The sequence below is a fragment of the Nomascus leucogenys genome, chromosome 14 (assembly GCF_006542625.1).
Source record: "Nomascus leucogenys isolate Asia chromosome 14, Asia_NLE_v1, whole genome shotgun sequence".
Lineage (NCBI taxonomy): Eukaryota > Metazoa > Chordata > Mammalia > Primates > Hylobatidae > Nomascus > Nomascus leucogenys.
In genome coordinates, this window is record NC_044394.1 from 38100973 (window position 1) to 38122694 (window position 21722).

The window sequence follows — 21722 nt, forward strand, 5'->3', positions numbered from 1 at the left end:
CGGTAAACCTTTGATCAGGAGGTGCTGTGCTTCAGGACAGAAACCAGGATTCTGGTAACTAGGAACACATTCCACTCACGGGAAGTTTAAAACTGGCAAGCTGTGTGTAGGCATGTGCTTGTAGTCCCAGCTACTCAAGAGGCTGAGGTGGGAGGATTGCTTGAGCCTAAGAGTTTGAGTCCAGCCTGGGCAACATAGTAAGACCTTATGCCTAAAAAAAGATAAAAAATTAAAACCAGGGTAGAACTAGAACTTACGCAATTGCTTCCTTTAGTTTAATGTGTCAATGTTCTCTAGCAACCCAGTGTTGGTTTCACTATTCATTGCAACAAGGGAGAATGCACACCATGGGAGATCATGAGATATCTCCATATTGGGATGTTACTAGGAGTTATAGGATTTGCCTTGTGTTAGGTGATTTTAGGGGGAAAGTTTTAAAGGCCAGTGCTTTTCTGTGAATTGGATGCTGTCAAGATGAGGGAGTAATTCCATGATTGGGCATCTTAATAAATTTTATCCAGAAGAAAAGAATACAGTGATGGGCTTGGCGCATGGCTCATGCCTGTAACCCCAGCACTTTGGGAGGCCAAGACGGGTGGATTGCTTGAGCCCAGGAGTTCAGGACCAGCCTGGGCACCATGACAAAACTCCATCTCTACCAAAAAAAAAAAAAAAAAAAATTAGCTGAGCATGGTGGCATGCGCCTCTGGTTCCAGCTACTCAGGAGGCTGAGGTGAGAGGATCACTGGAGCTGGTGAAGTCGAGGCTGCAGTAAGCCATGATAGTGCCACTGCACTCCAGCCTAGGTGACAGCCAAAAGAAAAAACCACAGTGATGGTAGAGCTATAATTGATTTAAAAAAGCAGCAATCAAATTAACTGGAAAAGGAGGGTGTTTGATTTGCACAGTAACGTTGTTTTTGTCTGTGCTTAGGCAAGATTATGAAATGGTCTTGTCATGTCTTGTTTCTTCAGTCACAGAAAGACCCTGTGTGACGTCGGTGTTCTGTGAGATTATTTATGCTCAATGCGCCTGCTCCGCTCTCTCCCGCGGCCTCAGCCATGGCCCAGCCCCAGGGCTCTGCCACCCACTCCTCAGCATCTTTCACCTTCTGCCCCAGCCACCTCACCTCCTCGTGGTTCTTCTTCAGGTAGGCCAGCTCCTCCTTGAGGTTCTCAATGTGCATCTCCAGGTCGGCTCTGGCCAGGGTCAGCTCATCCAGCACCCTGCGCAGGCCATTGATGTCGGCCTCCACACTCAGGCGCAGGGCCTGCTCTGTCTCAAACCTGCCATGGGAATCAGGGACTTCAGCCCAGGCTGCTTGGACCTGCAGGTCCAGGTCCTGGCTGCTCACCTGCCTTCATTTTGCCAGGACTCTAAGGGGTTGGAACGGCTGACGAGAGGGTCGAGTGGACACAAATTCCAGCCTCGGGGCCCCGGGACCATCACAGGGCCAGATCCCATGCCCACCAGCATCCTTACTTCTCTCTGCCTCCCACCTCCCCTCCCTCTCTTCTATTCCCTGCCTAAGCCCAGCAATCTTCAGAACTGGCTGCCTTCACTACATCCTGGACTAAGGAGTGGGGCTCCTAGGACTGCCCCACCCTGAGCTCCTGAGCCTTGCCACAAGCAACCAAGGAGTCCTGGGGTCAGGAGGGGTACCCTGAGATCCTCCCCCAGCTGGCCCAAGGCTACCCAAGCCCACAGCTAGGACTCACTTGGTGCGGAAGTCAGCAGCAGCCAGATGGGCATTGTCGATCTGTTGCAGGATGTTGGCATTGTCCACGGTGGCTGTGAGGATCTAAGGAGATGGGAGAGTAGTCAGGTCACTGGATGGGGGTGGCTGAGCCCACACCAGGGTTCTGAGCAGATCTTCCTGCCTGGGGGCCTCTCTTCCCACCCAGCCCCTCCCTTGCCCCATGCTGTATTATTGGCAGAGGAGGGGCAAGCAGGACTCTAAAGGGCTGAAAGGTGCCTCTTCTTCCCCTGCTTCTCAGTACCCCACCAGACCCCCATGCCAGGCTCAGCCTTAAAGGAGAAGAGACAGCTGGCTGGGACTATGAGGCAACCAGAAAAGAAAGGGAAAATGTCCCCAGGGCAGAAGCTGTCCCAGAATTCTAGAACAAGGGAGGGGATGTGGGCAACCCCCTCCTTTTACAGTCAGCTACAGGGTGCCCCTGACAGGCTCCCCCAAAAGGAGGCTAAAGGAGCCCTCACCAAAGAGTGGTTCCAAATCAGAAGTCAGGACCCCTCCTAATCCGTAACCCTGGGCTCCAGCCAGCAGCCCTGCCCCCTGGGGTTTGCTGAGCCCGTCTTAAGGAACAGCGGGAGGAAAGGAGAAGCCAGAAAAATCCCCAAATAAGGTACATCAGAGGCCTTCCCCACCCTGAGGTCCCGCCCCCTCCCTTCTGCCCCCCCCCCCTCCCCGCAGCAGGTGCTATCGGGAGCTCACCCAGACACCCCCACTCCACATCTCCCAAAACCCCTTCCTGCTGACCCCTGCTCCAAAGGAGCAAGACACCACGCATCCAGCGGCCCATGGGCCCAGCCCTCCATCTGCATCCTCCTGCCTCATCCTACAACCTCTCCAGGTGGAGGAGCTCCATGGGGGAGAAACTGAGGCTCCAAGGGGCTCCACGAGGCCTGTTTGTTCCTGACTCAGCCTGCTGTCCCCAGAAAAGGGGGATGTGGGCCACACAGGGGCCCCAAGGCAGGTTCCCAGAAGGTAAGCCACAGCCAAACCACTCTTGGCTCCCTGAGACCCTATGGCTGGACTCCAGGCCTTTGGCCAGGGCAGGAGTTGCGGGGGAAGAAGTCATGCCCCCTGGAGACCCCTCCCACCAGCAGGCCCTACCTTGTTCTGCAGCTCCTCGATTGTCCTGTAGTACTGGCTGTAGTCACAGGCGGGCCCTGGGGCCTGCCGCTGGTACCAGTCACGGATCTTCACCTCCAGCTCAGTGTTGGCTCCTCCAGGGCACGCACCTTGTCCAGGTAGGAGGCCAGGCGGTCATTGAGGTTCTGCATGGTGGCCTTCTCACCTCCGGCCAGCAGCCCATCAATACCCCCAAAGCTGCTGCCATAGCCACCGCCAGAGCCAAAGCTGTAGCAGCTGGAGTAGCTGCTACCCCCGAGGGCGCTGCCCAGGCTGCCAGCAGATCCCAGCCTACAGGAGCTGGCACCCAGGCTGCCAGACAGCCGGCAGGAGGTGTGGGACGAGCCGCCCCCCGGGCTGGAGGAGCCCTTGATGGAGCTGGAGGAGGTGAACTGGCAGATGGTGGTGGTCATGGTGGCGGCGGCAGGAGGTAGGCACACAGGAGAAGGGCTGGAGAGGAGGGGGCCCCAAGTTGTGTAGGGCTGCCGGGGTTCACATGCTTCCTTTATAGGCCACCAAGTGGGTGTAGCGATTACAACAGGCTTGCTCCTCTGTTTCCATTCCCCTGGGCTTTCATCACCATGGGCCACCTGCCAACTCCCAGGTGGCTGGGGACCCCCTCCCCACCCATCATCAGCAATTTGCCTCATTTCTCCAAATCCTCGTGCTGGGTGCCGTGGGTGTGCGTGTGCGTGCCACTGCTCTCAGGCCTGTCACCTGTGATTTGGGCGGGCCTTCCAGCTATGCTTTCCCATGACCTAACACGGAGAAGAGGAGAAGGCAGAACTTCACCGTCCCCAGGCCCTCCCAGGCAGTCACCACCCCAGCCCGGGCTGCCTCAACCCTGTCTGGTGGGGAAATGGGTTGCAGTGTCAGGTGACCCCCCGGAAATTGCTGTCTTTCGCCCCACACTGCTCCACCCACGGTGCTGGCCCGGGGCCAGATGCTGAAGAGAAAGGGGACTGAGAGCCTATCCTGCCTTGGAAACTGAGCCCAAACCCACCAGGCCCACCTCACAGCACAGAAATGCCATCAAGCCTCAGAGGCCAACTCACATGGCAGATAAAGAAATTGGGGCTCCAGAGGGGTGCAGTGTCCACACTGGCCCCTTCTGCAGAGCCTGATACCCAGGAATGCACTCTAGGGGCTACAGTTCCATCCAGTCAGCTTCTGTCCCTGCCCCATCCCTAGAAGCCCTTGCTAACCCAGTCTCCTCATGTAAACCTTTCCCCAGGTTTACACTCCAGGCTGGGGTGGGCAAACAGGGGCTCAGCTATAGGATGGGGAAATGGTGGGCTGTGCTAAGAGAGGATCTAAACCAACTGAGAGGGGAATGCCCCCTTCCACTCCTCTCACCCTTCTGTACCCCAAGAGACCTCAGGGTCAGACGAGGGGCATTTATCTCAGGTCTCAGCCCACAGGAAACGTAAAGGACATTGCCCAAGAAGAGGCTCTTAGAAAGACCCCAGCCAGCCCCCTCCCCACTCCAGGCTCCCCAAGATGTGGCTCCTCGGGTGGGCCATGTGCCCCACCCCACAGCCCCACCCTGCCCTGCCCACCACCCCAAGCCCGGCCCTGGGTCCCTGGCCGGCATCTCCCTTGCACTGGAGCAGGGGTGCCTGGTGAAACGGGCAACCTGATGCTCTCTGGGCCCTGCCCACGTTCCCCTTCCATCCACCCTCCTTTGCATCTTTCTGTGCCTGGGGCCCCCGTAGGAAGCGGTCACATCCAGACTCACCAGGCCTGAGATGCTGGAGGATGGAGAAGCGCTTGCCACGGGAAAAATCCTCCAGGAACACATGAACAAAACTTCGCCTGCACCTGGGACATCCTTCTCTACGGCTGGTCTACGAGGCAAGTGGTCTGCACAGGATCCTTGGCTAGCTCCAATGCAGAGGAGCACATGAGCCCAACCTCCACGGCAGGTGCAGATCTTTGCCTCCCTTTTATAATGTCTGTATTCAAAGGCCATATCCTGGAAGCCTCTTTCTGATAGGATGAGAGCAGACTCTGTACTACAACACAGATTGGATAAGTCTCCAACTCTGATTAGTTAAGATTATCCAGTCAGAGCAGGAGACTATTATCCAATAAGAGTTGTCGAAAAAAGTTCCTTCTCACCCAATCAGAACCAAGCTTTCAAGATGCAGCGGTTGAGTACAGCCATGATAAAAGGGAGGCGAAGGCCCATTCCGCCATTTTCTCTTCGTGGAGGCTGGGTTCGCATGCTCGTCTGTGGTGTGGTCGTCATGGACCGGAAGCGTGTGCGGTGCACCTGTCTTGAGGCCAGCATCAGGGAAGGGTGTCCCAGGTGCAGGCGAAGCTTCCTTCAGGTGTTCCTGGAGGACTTTCGGCTCGCAAGCGCTTCTCCATTCTCCCGACGTCTCGGGCCTGGTGAGTCTGGATGTGAGCGCATCCCACGGGGCCCAAGGCACAGAGAGAGAGAGAGAGAGGAACGGGGTGGAGGGAGGGAAACGTGTGCAGGGGCCAGGAGCGCCAGGCTGCTCGGGCTTCCCAGCCCCCGCAGCCCGCCCGGAGCTGTGGCCTGGCTGGGGCCAAGGCAGAGGCCCCACCTCCTGCTGCTGGTGCTGTCACCTCCCTGTGGTCCTGCCTCCTGGGTCCCTGAGGGCCTCCTGTCATCTGGAACTGGAAATAAGTTAGTGAAGTGACGTTTCGTGAATATTTATTGGCCTTTGCGTCTTTGTCTTCATTTTCAGTGCTGGCTTTTCTGTTGGGTCATTTGTGTTCTTAGGTTGATTTGAAGAATTTAAAAAGGTATTCTACAAATTAATCCTTTATGGGGTCGTTTCTAGTGTAGATAGTTGTTTCTTAGTCTGGTCATTGTACCTTAATTTTATTTCACATTTCTTTCTTGCTGGTAAATCAGAAACTAATTGATTTTATAGATTGATTTTGTATCGTGTTACCTGGTTTAATTCACGTATTCATAGTCGTCATTTTTGGATTGTGGTGGGTTTTTCATGTACTTATGTACATGTAGTTATGTACTTACGTACTTACGTACTTACTTATGTACTTAGTGTCAGCCACGTATAATAACAGCTATATTGCTTAAATGTTGGTTTTTACACCTTTATTTTTCTTTATTTTCTTCTTTTGTTGTCCCGATCGCACCTCCTGAGCACGGTGTGTCTGGTTCTGATTCCAGGGAAAAGGTTTCAGTGATCCTGTATTCCTTATGTAATTTGCTGTAATTTCATTTTAGACAAACTTAATCCGATTAAGGAAGCTGCCTTCTTTTACATATGCTAAGAGTTAGTTATGACTAATTGTTGAATTTGAATAAATGCTTTTTTTACATATACTGTAAATAATCATATGTTTTTCTCCTATTTTTCTGAAAATAGGATATTTTACATGAACTATTTTTGGATGTTAAGCAATCCTGCATTTTTTAGTATATCCTGCTTGGTGTCCATGTGTTACATTTCCATATGTAGTTTAATTCATATGATATGATTGTTTTAGAATATTTGTATTTCTGTTAATGAAAGAGAGGGCCTATAATTTTTTTTTCTAATGTCCTATTCAGATTGTGGTGTCAACGTAATGCTGGCTTCACAAAAAAAAAGCACTGAAAAATATTTCCTATATTTCTTCTCTTCGGAAGAGTCTGAGAAATTTAGGTGTTTTTTCCTTAAGTATTTGGAATATTTCTTTAGGTATGGAATTTTCCATGTGGAACAGTATTTTTGTTGGCTGGTTTGACTTCTAATAATTCAAATCCTTTGGTATATGTAGGAATTTTCTTGTTTTATGTTATTTCTTTGTCCATTTTAGTACGTTTATTTTTATTTTTATTTTTGGGGGGACAGGGTCTCGCTCTGTCTCCCAGGCTAGAGTGCAGTGGTGTGATCTTGGCTCACTGCAACTTCCGCCTCCTGGATTCAAGCAATTCTCCAGCCTCAGCCTCCTGAGTAGCTGGAATTACAGGTGCGTGCCACCCACCACGCCCGGCTAATTTTTGTATTTCTAGTAGACACAGGGTTTCACTATGTTGGCCAGGCTGGTCTCGAACTCCTGACCTCGTGATCCACCTGCCTCAGCCTCCCAAAGTGCTGGGATTACAGGTGTGAGCCACAGTGCCCGGCTGTATTTTTTAGTAGAGACGGGTTTTCGGCGTGTTGGCTAGGCTGGTCTCGAACTCCTGGCCTCAGGCGATCCACCCGCCTCGACCTCCCAAAGTGCTGGGATTACAGGCGTGAGCCACCATGTCCGGCCTAGTAAGTTTATTTTTCAGTGTGATGTTATTTGAATCTCTGTTGTCAAACTTACAGTCCTAAGTATTTCACAGAACCCTCCTAGTGTCTTAATACACTGCTCTATAAAGCAGGCTTCTGTTCTGATACCTGATATTGTTTTTTTGTGTCTTTTCTCTTTGCCTTAGTTAGTTTCACTAGCGGTTTATTAAGTGTATTAATATTTATAAACCAACTTTTTTTTTTTTGAGACGGAGTCTCACTTTGTTGCCCATGCTGGAGTGCAGTGGTGCGATCTCGGCTCACTGCAAGTTCCGCCTCCCAGGTTCAGGCCATTCTCCTGCCTCAGCCTCCCGAGTAGCTGGGACTACAGGCACCCGCCACCCCGCCCAGCTAATTTTTTGTATTTTTTAGTAGAGACGGGGTTTCACTGTGTTAGCCAGGATGGTCTTGATCTCCTGACCTCGTGATCCACCCACCTCGGCCTCTCAAAGTGCTGGGATTACAGGCGTGAGCCACCAGGCCCGACCCTATAAACCAACTTTTATCCTTGATTTGTTACTGTTGCATTTTTTTTCCTATTTCATTGATGTCTGCTCTTTATTACTTTAATTCTGCATTCTTTCATTTTGATCGTTTTTAATTCTTGAGAAGGGAGTTTATATGATTGATTGTCAATCTTTTTTTCTATTCTAACACATTCCTTTAAGGCTGTAAATTTCTCTCTAAGCAGGGATTTATCTGACAGCCCACATTTTCCATCAGGTGTTTCCAAACCCTGTGTCTGCAGCCGCGTTGACCTCCCAGTGTCTCCACTCTGTATTGCCTACAGCCATGCCAGGCCTTGTGTGTCTCCATCCTTGTGCCTGAAGCCTGTATCTTCTCGCGAATATCACCATCCCATAATGACTGAAGCCCACGTCTGCCCTTGTGTATTGTCACCTGGTCTGTCCTCTGCCTGCACTTTATGCCGCCTGTCAGAAGTCTCCATTTCTTGCTCCTGCAGCCCGTGCCAGCCATGTGAGTCTCTATCCTGTGTGCTTGCAGGACATTGCTTGCCTTGAGTGTTGCCATCTCCTTAGCCTTCAGGCAGTAGCAGTCCTCCTGTGCCTCAATCCCTGTGTTTGCAGCCCGTTCTGATGTTTTTGTCCGTCTGTCCCCTGAGCTTCTGCCCATGCCAGCTTATGTTTGCTACATTCTCTGTCCCCCTAATCCATGTCCACAGTCAGTGTTTTCATCCATGCTTTTTGGGCCATGTCTGCACTCGTGTGTCTCCTTCCCCTGTGCCTTCAGCCCATTTCTGTCCTTTTTCTGGATCATTTCTCCCAGGAGACTGTGCCCAAAACTCCTATCCCCAGTGTTTGTACCTGCAGCCAGTCTCTTTCGTTGAGTGTCTCCATCTGTTGTTACTGCAGCAGAGGCCTGTCATTGAGTGTGCCTGCTTCCCAGGCCTGTCTTCCTGTGTCTCCAGCCCTTGTCCATGCAGCCCACATTAGGACTCTTGTGACTCCACCCTTCAGCCTACAGCCACATCTACCTTCGGGTGTCTTTATCTCCGTGTCCCCTGCCCACACCAACCTTCACCTACTCCTCTGTCCTGTACCTGTACCCATGTCTGTCCCTGGCGTGCCTCTCTGCCATGCAGCTGTAGCCAGCGAGCTCCCTTTTTGTCTGGATCCCCCGTGACTGTAGCCCAGGTCTTCTCTGCTGTGCCTGCAGCCCATGTCTGCCCTTGAATGTCCCCATCCTCTGTGATTGTCACCCATCAGCCAGGCCTAGCATGTTTCCACTCTTTGCCTGCACCTATGTCTGCCTCCAGGGTCTCCACTCATGGTGCCACAGTTTGGTTCCCGTTCCCTATCCTCCTGGGGTGGATTCTGGCATTGTGTTGGGAGGGAGAAGGTGACCCATGAAAGGGAAGCCTGGAATGATGTAATGGGCAAGGAGGCTGCCATTCAGCAGGCTGCACAGTGGCAGAGAAGACATGGCCAGTCAGAATCCTCCCTGCATCGGGGCACTCACATGGGGCTGTGCCTGGTGTGGGGAGTAAGGGGAAGCTGGAGCAGGAGGTCTGGAGCCACCTGGCCCTCTTGGGCCTGAGACCCTCCCCACTGCAGGGGCTCCATCACTTCCCCGGTGGTCCTGCCTCCTGGGATCCTGCCCTGCAGTGTTTCTGCAGGGATCCTCTCACCTGGAACTTGCAGTGGCGGGTTTGACGTGAGGTAGAGTTTAGCAAATGTTTATTGGCTTCTGTGCCTTACTTGTCTTCATATGCTTTGCTCATTTTGTGCGTGTTTTTGTAGGGTCCTTTTTTTTTATATTGATTTGAAGGATTTATCTTAAATCTGTAAATTGATCCTTTATTGGCTCGTTTTGTCATAGATACTTGTTCTCTAGTTTGATCATTATTTTCTATTGGTTTCATATTAGTATATAGTAATAGGATTGTAACAATAATGGATTCAGTAAGTTATTAATTGTAACAGTTTTGGGGTTTTCAGGGATTGTCTAGGCGTGTAATAGTGTCATATACATATAATGACAATTTTTTTGGTTTAAAAATTAATCCTAATACCTTTTTATTGCTTACTGTATTGTTTCTTCACTACAATGCTGATTAAAGAGTGATAGCAGGCATCCTCATCTGGTCCTGCACTGGGGTAAAAAGCTTCCCATAATTCTCTGTTAATTATGTTATTTGTTATTGGCTAGTATTAGACTTTATCAGATTTCATCAAATTAAGGAAGTTGCTTTTTTTTTTTTTTTTTTTTGAGATGGAGTCTCGCTCTTGTCGCCCAGGCTGGAGTGCAATGGCTCGATCTCAGCTCACTGTAACCTCTGCCTCCTGGGTTCAAGCGATTCTCCTGCCTCAGCCTCCCGAGTAGCTGGGATTACAGGCATGTGCCACAACGCCCAGCTAGTTTTGTATTTTTAGTAGAGACGGCGTTTCTCCATGTTGGTCAGGCTGGTCTCAAACTCCCGACCTCAGGTGATCCGCCCGCCTCGGCTTCCCAAGGTGCTGGGATTACAGGTGTGAGCCACCGCACCTGGCCTGTCCTCTTTTTATATTTTACTCAAGTTTTTTTTGTGTGTGTTTGTGGTTCAATTTTAAATTTTATTAAATGCTTTAAAAAACTTTTCAGCTAAATGATCTTACTATTTTCACCAGTATTTTTCTGCTAATGGGATGACTTACATGATTTATTTTGAATGTTAAGGACCTTGCATTTTGGTGTATATTCCATTTAGTATTGATCTACTGTGTTTTCATAGGTGGCTTCATTCATACAATATTTTGCTTAGAATATTTGTAGCTCTGTTTGTTTATTTATTTATTTATTTATTTATTCTTTGAGATGGACTCTCGCTCTGTTGCCCAGGCTGGAGTGCAGTGGTGTGATCTTGGCTCACTGCAAGCTCTGCCTCCCAGGTTCATGCCATTCTCCTGCCTCAGCCTCCCAAGTAGCTGGGACTATAGGCGCCCACCACCATTCCCGGGTAATTTTTTTTTTTTTTTTTTTGTATTTTTAGTAGAGACGAGGTTTCACGTGTTAGCCAGGATGGTCTCGATCTCCTGACCACGTGATCCGCCCACCTTGGCCTCCCAAAGTGCTGGGATTACAGGTGTGAGCCACTGCGCCCAGCCCCAGCTCTGTTTATTAAAAAGGAGATACATACTGTTTATGAAAGAGGTGACATAATTTTATTCATTTGTGTTCCATAATGCATCCTGGTCCAATTGTGTCCTCAATGTAATGCCAGCTACACAAAAAATTTTAAAAATATTATCTATATTTTCATTTCAGTGTTTTTCTTTGTATGGAGTATTCCATAATTATGAGCTGCGAGTTTTACTTGTGGAACCTTTTTGTTTCTTGGTTTGATTTTTTTTTTCCAAGAATGTATTCAATTTGTTTAGTAGACTAGGAGTTTTTCTATTTCATGTTATGTTTGGGTCAGTTTGGATAAGTTGGTTTTTAAATGTGGTGCATTTTGTTCTCTGTTGAATTTTTAGACCCACATATTTCACAAAGTCCTCTTAAGTTCTTGTTAAGGTCCACAGGCGCAGTGAAGAATGTGTCTGTGTTGATTTCTGATATTGATGGTTTGTGTTAACTTCTCTTTTTCTTAATCACATTGACTAATGGTTTATTGATGTTATTTGTTGATTTGTTTTTGTTGTGCTTTATTTTTTACGTATTTATTGAGGTCTGCTGTTATGTTTTTTATTGCCTTTATGCGGTATACTTCCAGTTTGATTGTTCCTTAGCTTTGATCCCTGAGAAGGAGCTGAGATGATTGATTTTCAGTCTCTCTCTGTTCTGACATCCTCACTTAGGGTGTACGTTCCCACTAAGCTCTGATCTAAGCATCTCCTGTATGCACTCAGCTGTTTCCAACCCCTGTGCCTGCAGCACTGTCTGTCTCCCAATGTCTTCACCCCTGTGTCCCTGCAAACATGCCATGCTTTGTGCATCTCCATCCCAGTGCCTGAATTCTGCAGGTTCTCTCCATGTCTGCCCTTGTGTGTTGTCAGGTTTTGCCATCCTCTCAGCCTGCAGTACAGATCTTGCCTAGATTGTCTCCTTCCCCCGCGCCTACCTCCCATGCCAGTCTTCATTTGTCTTTGGTCCCTCTGCACGTAGCCCATGTCTTCCTTCATGTGTATCCATTCCTTGTCCATATGGCCCATGTCAGGATACCTGGGTCTTAGCTCCTCACCTAGAGGTCCATATCCATCCTCATGTGTCTTCATTCCTCAGCTGCCCTGTGCCTGCAGACATATCTGTCCTCAAGTGCTGGCATACCATGTGCCTGTGGTCAGTGTCTTCCTTTTGTATCTGAAATCCTTGTGGCTGTACTGCTGCCTTCTCATGTGTCTGTCCCCATTTCCTCTGCTGCACCCTAAAGGTCTCATGTGTCTCCATCACCTGTTCCTGCCTCAGGTTACAAGCGACACAGTTTGGTTATGTGTTCACTGAAGGACGATTTGATTCCTTCCAGGTTTTCGTCATTGTGAATAAAGCTGCTGTGTGTATTTTCTTGTTGGTTTGTATGTGGATGTGTTTTCACACCAGTTGGGTAGATGTGTAGGGGCACGATTGCTGCATACTATGTGATGCTGCAGTTTCCTTTGCAATAACATGCCATGCTATCTTGTGAAGTGGCTATGCCATTACGCAGTCTCCCGAGTAATGAAGGAGAGTTCCTGTTCTGTATCCTCGCCAAGGATTGGTAGTGCTGGCTTTTGCTTGTTTGTTGTTTATGTAACTGTCCTAATCAATGTATAGGCTATCTATCTCGTTGCTGTTTTAATTTGCTTTCCTTAGTGTACAGTGCATTACTTTTTTCTCCTAATTCCCTAGTGTTCACCATGTCTTTATATGCTTATTTTCCATCAGAATATCTACTATTGGGAGGTATTGCTACATATATTTGTCCATTTGTTAAATGTAGTTTATTTTCTTAGTTTTGAATTTCACAAGTTCTTGGTATGTTTTGCATGCAAGTTCTTTTTCAGATATGTGTTTTGTAAATACTTTCTTTAAAGATAAGTCTGGCAAGGATGCCCTCTCTCACTACTCCTATTCAACGTAGTATTGGAAGTTCTGGCCAGGGCGATCAGGCAAAAGAAAGAAAGAAAGGGTATTCAAACAGGAAGAGAGGAAGTCAGATTGTCTCTGTTTGCAGATGACATGATTCTGTATTTAGAAAACCCCATCATCTCAGCCCCAAAACTCCTTAAGCTGATAAGCAACTTCAGCAAAGTCTCAGGATACAACATCAATGTCCAGCAATCACAGGCATTCCTACACACCAACAATAGACAAGCGGAGAGCCAAATCATGAATGAACTCCCATTCACAATTGCTACAAAGAGAATAAAATACCCAGGAATACAACTTACAAGGGACTTGAAGGACCTCCTCAATGAGAACTACAAACCACTGCTCGAGGAAATAAGAGAAGACACAAACAAATGGAAAAACATTCCATCCTCATAGATAGGAAGAATCAATATCGTAAAACTCGTCATACATTGGACATAAATCCCAAGAAAAAAACTACTTTAAATTTCATATGGAACAAAAAAAGAGCCTGTATAGCCAAGACAATCCTAAGCAAAAAGAACAAAGCTGGAGGCATCATGCTACCTGACTTCAAACTATACTACAAGGTTACAGTAGCCAAAACAGCACGATACTGGTACCAAAACAGAGATACAGACCAATGGAACAGAACAGAGACCTCAAAAATAACAAGACATATCTATAAAAATCTGATCTTCAACAAACCTGGCAAAAACAAGCAATGGGGAAAGGATTCCCTCTTAATAAATGGTGCTGGGAAAACTGGCTAGCCGTATGCAGAAAACTGAAACTGCACCGCTTCCTTACACCTTATAAAAAAATTAACTCAAGATGGATTAAAGACTTAAACGTAAAACCCCAAACCACAAAAACCCTAGAAGAAAACCTAGGCAATACCATTCAGGGCATAGGCATGGGCAAAAACTTCATGACTAAAACACCAAAAGCAATTTCCACAGAAGCCAAAATTGACAAATGGGATCCAATTAAACTAAAGAGCTTCTGCACAGCAAAAGAAACTACCGTCAGAGTGAACAGGCAACCTACAGAATGGGAGAAAATTCTTGCAATCCATTCATCTGACAAAGGTCTAATTTCCAGACTCTACAAGAAACTTAAACAAATTTACAAGACAAAACAACCCTATCAAAAAGTGGGCAAAGGATACGAACAGACACTTCTCAAAAGAAGACATTTATGTGTCCAAAAAACATATGAGAAAAAGCTCAACATCACTGATCATTAGAGAAATGCACATCAAAACCACAGCGAGATAACATCTCACACCAGTGAGAATGACAGTTATTAAAAAGTCAAGAAACAATAGATGCTGATGAGGCTGTGGAGAAATAGGAATGCTTTTACACTGTTGGGAATGTAAATTAGTTCAACCATTGTGGAAGACAGTGTGGCGATTCCTCAAGGATCTAGAACCAGAAACACCATTTGACCCAGCAATCTCATTACTGGGTATATACCCAAAGGAATATAAATCATTCTACTATAGAGACACATGTACACGTATGTTTATTACAGCACTATTTACAATAGCAAAGACATAGAACCAACCCAAATGCCCATCAATGATAGATTCACTGCAGCCTTGATTTCCCAGGCTCAAATGATCCTACTGCCTCAGCCTCCTAAGTAGATGGGACTACAGGTGCATGCCATCACACCGGCTACTTTTTAGTTTTTGTAGAGATAGGGTCTCGCCATGTTGCCCAGGCTGATCTTGAACTCCTGGGCTCTCATGATCCTCCCACCTTGGCCTCCCAAAGTGTTGGGATTACAGGTGTGAGCCACCACGCCTGGCTGAGAAAAGTATTTTTAAGAAGAGGGAGTGATCGGCCAGGTCAAATTCTGCTGAAACACTGAATAAAATTAAGAACTGAACATTGACCATTGGATGTGGCAGTGCAGAGGTCATTTCATGGAGTGACTGGGGCGAGAGTCTGTGGGAAGGACTCAGCAGAGAACGGGAGAAGATAAATGGAGTCAGCACATAGACACAACGCTTTGAGAAGTTTTGCAGAGAATGGAAAGAAACAAATAGGATAGTAGCTGGGGGAGGAGTGAGGCTAAGTGACTTTACCACATGGGAGAAACGTCACTAAATTTATATATTGTTGGGAGTGACCCAGTGAGGGGAGGGACTGATGGTGCAAGGGAGCAGGGGAGCTGCTGGGGCCCTGCCTGAGAAGCTGCGGGTGGTAGATCCAGAGTTCCAGGGAAGGCCTGGCTTTGGCTCGGAGCCTGGACCGTCCATCCATGGTGAGAGGAGAGGACACAGAATTGGGACACAAACATAGGGAGGTGGGTGGTTTTGCCCATGTGGGGAGGCGGAGGTTCACTCTTAAATGCTTCTCCTGGTTTCTCAATGATGAGAAGTGAGGTCAGCAGCTGAGGCTAAGTATGGAGGAGGAAGTGTTGGAGGTTTGAGGAAAGAGGAGAAAGTCTGAATAGCTTTTCTGGAGAGAAAGCAAGAGAGAGAAAGAGGGAGAATGGTCAACAGCAACATAGTAGGATTTTTAGGACGCATAAAGGGCTGCGTGATCATGAATTTTGAAGCAAGATTGTTTTTTCTGCAGACACACTAAGCTGAATGGGTGCAGGCTCCAGCTTGTAAACGTTTGCTCTTTTTATTGACCTTTTGCACAGAACCAATATTTTGCTTTAGGCCAGGCGCGGTGGCGCCTGCCTGTAATCCCAGCACTTTGGGAGGCCGAGGTGGGCGGATCACCTGAGATTAGGAGTTTGAGACCAGCCTAACCAATATGGTGAAACCCCATCTCTAATAAAAATACAAAAATTAGCTGGGCCAGGTGGCGCGCACCTGTAGTACCAGCTACTCAGGAGGCTGAGGCAGGAGAATTGCTTGAACCCGGGAGGCAGAGGTTGCAGTGAGCTGAGATCGCATCACACTGCACTCCAGCCTGGGGGACAGAGCAAGACTCCATCTCAAAAAAAAAAAAAAAACCAACAAAAAAAGTTGCTTTATTGACCAGGTCAAATATCCTCCCTTTAACTTCTGCCTTTATTAATTATTTCTTTAAAGTCTCCCAGCTTTGAGAGTTGAACATTTGGTTTCTTTATTATCAGGGGTTTCTTTTCTTTTTTTTTTGAGACAGAGTCTTGCTCTGTTGCCCAGGCTGGAGTACAGTGGTGCGATCTCGGCTCACTGCAAGCTCTGCTGCCTGGGTTCAAGTGATTCTCCTGCGTAAGCCTCCCAAGTAGCTGGGACTACAGGTGCAGGCCACCACACTCAGCTAATTTTTTGTATTTTTTTTTTTTTTTTGAGTTGGAGTCTCACTGTGTCACCCAGGCTGTTGCCCAGGCTGGAGTGCAGTGGTGTGATCTCGGCTCACGGCAACCTCCGCCTCGCAGGTTCAAGTGATTCTGCTGCCTCAGCCTCTGAGTACCTGGGATTACAGGTGCCCACCACCACGCCCAGCTAATTTTTGTATTTGTAGAAGAGACGAGGTTTCACCATGTAGGCCAGGCTGGTCTTGAACCCCTGACCTCAGGTGATCCATCCGCCTGGGCCTCCCAAAGTGCTGGGATTACATGCATGAGCCACTGTGCCTAGCCAATCTTTTGTATTTTTAGTAGAGACAGGGTTTCACCATGTTAGCCAGGATGGTCTCGATCTCCTGACCTCGTGATCCACTTGCTTCGGACTCCCAAAGTGTCGGGATTACAGGTGTTAGCCACCACACCTGGCCTCTTTCTTATTTTCAAGTAAATTCACATACAGTAATACATTTTCCTTTGAGTCACTTTTTGCGAACATCTCGAAGGGTTTGAGAGATACTTTTCATGTTGAAATTTCTTTTGTTTTTTTTTGAATAGAGACAGGGTCTGTCTCTGTCACCCATGCTGGTCCCGAACTCCCGGGCCCAAGTGATCCTCCCATGCCTCAGCCTCCTGAAGTGCTGAGATTATAGGCGTGAGCCATTGTGCCCAGCCTCATGTTGAAATTTCTATCTAGGTGGGGTGCAGTGGCTCACACCTGTAATCTGAGCACTTTGGGAGGCTGAGGCAGGTGGATCACCTGAGGTCAGGAGTTTGAGACCAGCCTGGCCAATATGGTGAAACATCATCTCTACTAAAAATATAAAAACTAGCTAGGTCTGGTGGTGGGCGCCTGTAATCCTAGCTACTTGGGAGGCTGAGGCAGGAGAATTGCTTGAATCCAGGAGACGGAGGTTGCAGTGAGCCGACACAGTCCCACTGCACTCAAGCCTTGGCAACAGAGTGAGACTCCATCTCAAAAAAAACCATGAACTTTCTATCTAAAGAGTTTGTATTTTTTTTTTTTTTTTGAAATGGAGTCTCACTTTGTCACCCAGGCTGAAGTGCAGTGGCACGATTTTGGCTCACTGCAATCTTCGTCTCCCTGGGTTCAGCGATTCTCCTGCCTCAGCCTCCCAAGTGGCTGGATTACAGGCACATGTCACCATGCCTGGCTAATTTTTGTATTTTTAGTGGAAATGGGGTTTCACCATATTGGCCAGGCTGGTCTCGAACTCCTGACCTTGTGATCCACCCGCCTTGGCCTCCCAAAGTGCTGGGATTACAGGTGTGAGCCACCACCTAGACTTTGTAATTTCGATGTTTATTTCCTCTTTCCTCTCTGACTTGAGTACTTTATTCTGTTAAGTTGTGGTTAATTTCTAATTTTATTTTGTTGGGGGTCAGTGAGTATGGTCTGTGAGATTGTTGCTTTTTGGTATTTTTTGGATTTTCTTTCTAATTCTTTGGAGATTTTTTGGTCTAATATTTGGGAATGCATATTGCACTGTAAACTTATCCTCTAAACATATAGCAATGAAATATAAAAAGAGCAAAATTGGCTGGGCACAGTGGCTCACACCTGTAATCTCAGCACTTTGGGAGGCCGAGGCGGGCAGATCATGAGGTCAGGAGCTTGAGACCAGCCTGGCCAACATGGTGAAACCCTGTCTCTACTAAAAGGTACAAAAAATTAGCTGGGAGGCTGATGCAGATGAATCACTTGAACCCAGGAGGCAGAGGTTGCAGTGAGCCGAGATAGCATCATTGCACTACAGCCTGGGTGACAGGGCAAGACTCCATCTCAAAAAAAGAAAAAAAAATTAAAAAAGAGCAAAATTTACTTTGTAAGTAGACTCAAAGACATGAAATATATCTCCATGGACTAAGATACAGGGACAGAAACGCAAAGTGGGGAGTTGGCCTGAAGAGGTTAAAGCTCTGGACTCCAAGTCTGGAATCAGGTAGGGAATGCTGGGAGTTTGACTCTGGGTAATAGGAACTAAAACAGCCCACAGAAGACGGCAGTAGACCTGAGGCAGGATTCCTGGTTAGGCTTTTGGGGAGTGGGAGGGTGGGGAACTGAGCTAAGTATAGTGACTGAAGGGGTCCCAGAGACCTGGTGGAGAGAACAGTAGCATTGCTGGGCAGGGTGGATCAAGGCTGCCCAGTTGAAATAAGCCTGCAAATAGAAACTCCAAATTCAACAATCCAAAGATAAGCACACTATTAAGTAGGGTGACCATATCTCCTGCTTTCCCAGAAATAATCTCAGTGCACAATGCTAGTCCCAGCATCGTACTACTGTCAGCCTCTTTCATTCTTACAGTATCCTGGTTTGGATGATCAATTTCATGGTCACCTAACATATGAAATTAAAATAGTAGAACAAGGCTGGGCATGGTGGCTCACGCTTATAATCCTAGTACTTTGGGAGGCTGAGGTGGGAGGATTACTTGAGGCCAGGAGTAGGAAGCCAGCCTGGGCAACATATGGAGACCCTGTCTCTGCAAAAAAATTAAAATTAACCGGGCGTGGTGGCATGTGCCTGTAGTCCCAGCTACTCAGGAGGCTGAGGCAGGAGGATCACTTGAGCCCAGAAGTTGGAGGCTATAGTCAGCCATGATTGCACCACTGTACTCCAGCCTGGTCAACAAAGCGAGACTCTGTCTCTAAAAAAATTAAAAAGTGGTAGGTGCCTGTAATCCCAGCTACTTGGGAGGCTGAGGCAGGAGAATTGCTTGAACCCAGGAGATGGAGGTTGCAGTGACCTGAGATCACGCCACTGCACTCCACCCTCCAGAAGTGACACAGCGAGACTCCATCTGAAACATAAAAATAAAATAAAATAAAATAAAATAAACAGCCTGAAGGAAAGAATTGAAAATGGACTTCTTGTGTAGATGTGGGGATCTTACAAATTACCCGAGTACCAAGAAATACAAGAAACATAAACATAAGCACTATCTTTATTAAAACTACAGATTAAAACTCCAAACCATGCCAGGCGCGGTAGCTCACGCCTGTAATCCCAGCACTTTGGGAGGCTGAGGCAGGTGGATTACCTGAGGTCAGGAGTTCGAGACCACCCTGGCCAACATGGTGAAACCCCATCTCTACTAAAAATACAAAAATTAGCCAGGTGTGGTGGCATGCGCCTGTAATCCCAGCTACTCAGTAGCTCAGTAGGCTGAGGCAGGAGAATCGCTTGAACCTGGGAAACAGAGGTTGCAGTGAGCCGAGATGATGCCACTGCACTCCAGCCTGGGTGACAGAGCAAGACTCTGTCAAAAACAAAAAACAAAAAAACTCCAAATCATAAACCAGGTGGAGGCTGACAGAGGCACTTGAGATTAAGCAGGAGAAAACCAGAGATCTTGTGAAGAGCCAGCTGAGCTCACTAGCAAGGTGGGGGCCAACCTGGGAATAGGGTGCTTTATGCATCTTAGAAGAACACTGAAATAACATATTAGAACAAATGTTTTTAACTGAAGAAAAATTACCAGATAGAAAGAGGAATTGAGGCTGGGCATGGTGGCTCACGCCTGTAATCCCAGCACTTTGGGAGGCTGAGGCGGGTGGATCACTTGAGGTTAGGTGTTCAACACCAGCCTGGCCAACATGGTGAAAACCCGTCTCTACTAAAAATACAAAAATTAGCCAGGCATGGTGCCACGCGCCTGTAGTCCCAGCTACTTGGGAGGCTGAGGCAGGAGAATTGCTTGAACCCAGGAGGCAGAGGTTGCAGTAAGCTGAGATTGCAGTGAGACTCAATAAAAAAAAAAAATGAATTAAATCTATAGAGTGAATCTATTGTGTGCCAGGAAATATTGGCCCAGAATAATAATTCCAAAATGTATAACAGCGAGATTTCTGGATTTCATAGACAAAGATAATTCTTGGAGCATCGTGGCAATTACTTCACTTCTTTTTTTGTTTTGTTTTTTTTGAGATGGAGTCTCGCTCTGTCGCCTAGGCTGGAGTGCAGTGGCGTGATTTCGGCTCACTGCTAGCTCCTCCTCCCGGGTTCACGCCATTCTCCTGCCTCAGCCTCCCACGTAGCTGGGACTACAGTCGTCTGCCACCAGCCCGGCTAATTTTTTGTACTTTTAGTAGAGCCGGGGTTTCACCATGTTAGCCAGGATGATCTCGATCCCCTAACCTCGTGATCCACCCGTCTCGGCCTCCCAAAGTGTTGGGATTACAGGCATGAGCCACGGTGCCCAGCTGGCAATTACTTCACTTCTAAGGAAAAATAAACCAGGCTGACTTCTGGTTTCATTACAGCAACACTCAATTCTAGAAGACAATACTTATACATTCTTCAATAAATAAAGTATAACCCAAGAATTTATACTCAAACTTTTACAGGATAAAGGCAACAATTATTTTTAAACATGAAAAGCTCAGGGAATATAATTTTCATAAGTTATTATTGTTATTTTAAAGAGATAGGGTCTCACTTTCTTGCCCAAACTGGAGTGCAGTGGCACAATCAGAGCTCACTGCAGCCTCAAGCTTCTGGGCTCTAGCAATCTTCCTGCCTCAGCCTCCTGAGTGGCTGGGACTATAGGCACACGCCACTACGTCTGGCTAAATTTTAAAATTTTTTAGAGACAAGGTCTCACTATGTTGCGCTGGGTGGTCTTGAACTGCTGACTTCAAGCGATCCTTCTACCTCTTGTCTCCCAAAGTGCTGGGATTACAAGCGTGAGCCACCACACTCTGCTCTATAAATTATTCTTAAAGAAACTAAAGCAGGATCATAACTTACCACAAAATGGGTTGGGGAAAAAACTATGGCAAAATAACTGTTAATAATACTTCTGAGTCTGTTTAACTGTAGGAGTGGAACTAAAACAAATGTGGGATTATGGTTACACAGCAGAATGTATGATTTTATAAACCTACTAATGTGGAAATGGTATAATTAACATCTTTTATATCTAGGAATCCAAATATCTCATCCAAAGCTGATTTAAAAATCAAGTGATAAGGATATTTATAAATGTAGTTAATTAAAAAAGCAAATACTAAAGAAGGATAAAATCATTTACATTAGGTGAGGAGAAGAAAAGGGGTAAAGAAAAAAGAGGGAAATTACGATGTCATTTTTATTCAGAATAGGGAGTTAACAGACAGTCTGAAGAAACTGAGGACGATGTGTATTGCAGATTATGATTATAAGGCAACTCCTTGAATAAAAATACAAACCTTCCAAATTATCAGAAGAAACACAAAACACAATAAACACAAAATATGCAATGCAAGAGTGAAAAAAGAACCAAAAGGGCTATGAAACAGCATAATATAGCTGTCACATGAATAGGGCTCAACTCATCTATGGCAAGATAAAGATTTTCAGATTTAATCACAAAGCAAAACTTAGTGCTCTAATTCAAGGAATTACCTAAAATAAAGGGTTCAGAAAAGATGAAAACAGCAAAGGTTGTTTGGGGTAACAAACAAAATTCAGCAGGGTTGTTATAATATCAGACAAAGTTAAATTCAGGGCAAAGCTTGAATACATTAAATGAGACAAGGAAGGTCATTTTATGATGAAATGGGAAAATTCCCAAGAATATAAGACAAATGAATATTTATGCACAAGTAACATGCTATTTATAAAGCAGGACTTCAGAGAAATAAGGAGAAACAAAAACACAATAGTAACAAAAGATTGTAATTTACCTTCTTCAGATTATGTTAGATCAAAATACGTCTAAGGTCACAGAAGACATAAA

The 21722-nt window shown here is 46.7% G+C and overlaps 1 pseudogene; it reads right to left on the reverse strand.

The window, feature by feature from the left end:
• Positions 1–14: 14 nt before the first annotated feature.
• LOC100584698 lies at positions 15–3285 on the reverse strand (annotated as a pseudogene).
• Between the last annotated feature and the right edge of the window lie 18437 nt (positions 3286–21722).